We start from the raw sequence: 2,619 nt of genomic DNA, 5'->3' as shown, positions 1-2,619 counted from the left end.
TTTTCGTTTCAAGAAAACCTACACCAAAAATTTAAAAGAAAAATTCACCCGATAATTTGGATTATTTTATTCAAAGCGTCAGATAATATTCACATCGGAAGATGAACATTACTTCGTTGAAAATTTGGCAATGTTTATGGGCTTGGCATGTACGTAAGATAAAAACAGATAATTATGGTAAAATGGACATAAAGTATTTAGAAGAATGGTTGTAGAAATGCATTAGTGATGGATGGAGGTGCACCCATAATGGTAAGAATAAAAATTTGATTGTATAACATCCAATCGCATAAAAATCTTTTATGCTGTAGGTTTCAGGTACTTCCGGTACTACTGTTTTTGGGACATTTGACAATCTCAATTCTATTGCTCGCGTATGTGAAAAGTATGGTATATGGATGCATGTGGTCCCTGCCAGGGGAGGTGGGGCATTAATTTCACCAAAATATCGTCACCTTCTAAATGGCATTGAAAAGTAAGCACATTTTTAAAATTAATAAGGCATCTATTTTATTCAAAACGGATTTTATATACTCACTCATTAGAGCAGATTCTGTTACTTGGAATTCCCCTAAAATGCGTGATGCCTCGCAGCAATGTTCAACATTTCTAAGCGAGTGTCTATTCCTAGCCAGTGTATATTCTTAGCCAGTGTCATTCCACCAATGCTTCCTTTGTATTTCAAAAGGATAAATTTTATGACGCGTCCTATGATACCGGCGATAAACATAAGTATATGATATATTTCACCAAGTAATTCAGGTGAGTCAATAGCACCATTTATTACTTTGATTACGAAGGAAAAGCCAAGAACAAATCTATGTTTCTCGAGAGACGGTAAGGACAACAGAAGCAACCTATTTTCATGGAGGGGAAGGGAGGCAGCCGGATCCCAACCCAAATTTCTAAGAGCTAACAGCAAGAATTGCTTTTGAACAGATTCAATTGAATCTACGTAGGACCTATATGAAGGAGACCACATAACAGAGGCATACTCAAATATAGGTCTAACCAAACACATGTAAAGCCTTTTCGTAATATAAGGATCATAAAGCTCTTTGGACCACCTCTTTATAAAACCAAGCGCGGACCTAGCTTTGCTTAATATGCTCAATATGCAAGTTAAAACGTCTATCTAATCTGTGGTCAAATAGAACGCCTAAATCTATGAACGTATCGACGTCCTCCAACTTAAGCGAATCAATGAAATACTGAATAAAGAATAACTTTCTTCTTGAGAAAGAAGGCCTCTTACATTTATTTAGATTTAGTTTCAGAAAATTCAAAGGGCACCATGCAACCAAATTATTCAAGTCACTTTGAAGCTGATGTGATTGCGATTCTACGGAAAAAGAAGAAAACAATTTCACATCATCAGCGTACATCAAGATCTGGCTTGAATTAATCACAATTCGCTCAAACAGCTTAAGGAAGACACTCAATTTAGCTATGCCTCTGTAGTTCTCAACAAGTTGTCTACTTCCACTTTTGTGAATAGGAATAAGGAAACTACTCTTCCAACACAAAGGGAAATCACCGAAATTCAAAGACTGGTTAAAAATCTTTGAGATAACACCATATAACTCGACAGCGTAAGATTGAAGGAATTCCTTCAGGTTCAGGCACACAACTATATTTTAGAGAGCTTTAAAAACATCATCCTCAGCAATAACCAAACTAGGAGTTGAAACCAAGTTAGTTATAGGATATGGGTGTTTTACGGAAAAATCGGAATTAGCAGTCGAAAAGTTTCGACGGAAGGACTCAGCGAACAGATTTGGGATTTCAAAATCATCCGAGGAATCAGAGTCATTAAAAGAAACATGCAAGGGATGTGTGGAAATTTTTTTTTTTTTAGTTAACAAATTTAAAAAAGTATTTAGGATTGGCAAACAGAGAGGATTTAATGAACTACAGCTATCCGCAATAATATCGGTGGTTTGAGAGAGTTAAACCTCTTGCCACGGAGTAAGCGAAATAGTCAAGAGCAGGGCTACTTTTCGAATATTTTTTGAATTGTTTCTCTGTTCTTGTAATATTTAATTGTCCTATTAAACCACGGGGGACACCTACTTCGAGCTCGGTACCGCTTGATCGGAACAGATGCAGCAATAGCTAGGGAGCTAAAAGATGATATATTAGCAATACAATAGTGATTTTATGAAAATCGTAATATTTATTTGAAAAAGTCGAATTTGGAACATTAAAACAGTTCAACGAACCATCATGCTTGTGATGAAAGGAAATACACATTGCTGGATGATAAGTATCCTCAGGTAAACTGAAAGATGGACAACGATTTACACTAATCTCAGGGAAATTGGTAAAGTAGAGATCAACCAGTCTACCATTACAATTAGGGGCACAGTTGTATTGAACTAAATTACGATCAAATAATTCGTTAAAGAACTCAACAGCTCTATCAGTTTTTGAAGTAGGGATCAAACAGCCAGAATTATCACTTTTACACAAGTGACTTGAAGGAAATTGAAGTATACCAACGCAACTACCAAATCGGTGGGTTTCAACTGCTTGGCCACTTCACAAATAAGGGCGGCCTGTCTCTTATACATGGAGATATCATAATTTGGGGGAATAGCTGTTTATTAGGCATTTTCA

At 36.3% G+C, this 2,619-nt stretch overlaps 1 pseudogene; it reads left to right on the top strand.

Moving 5' to 3' along the window:
- Positions 1-648, top strand: part of LOC119642915 — an 11,336-nt pseudogene extending 10,688 nt beyond the window's left edge.
- Positions 649-2,619: the final 1,971 nt, after the last annotated feature.

The sequence above is a fragment of the Glossina fuscipes genome, unplaced genomic scaffold (genome assembly GCF_014805625.2).
Source record: "Glossina fuscipes isolate IAEA_lab_2018 unplaced genomic scaffold, Yale_Gfus_2 287, whole genome shotgun sequence".
NCBI classification, from domain to species: Eukaryota; Metazoa; Arthropoda; class Insecta; order Diptera; family Glossinidae; genus Glossina; species Glossina fuscipes.
Note: the sequence above shows the minus strand (reverse complement) of the source record. Positions and strands in the feature narration are given on the sequence as shown.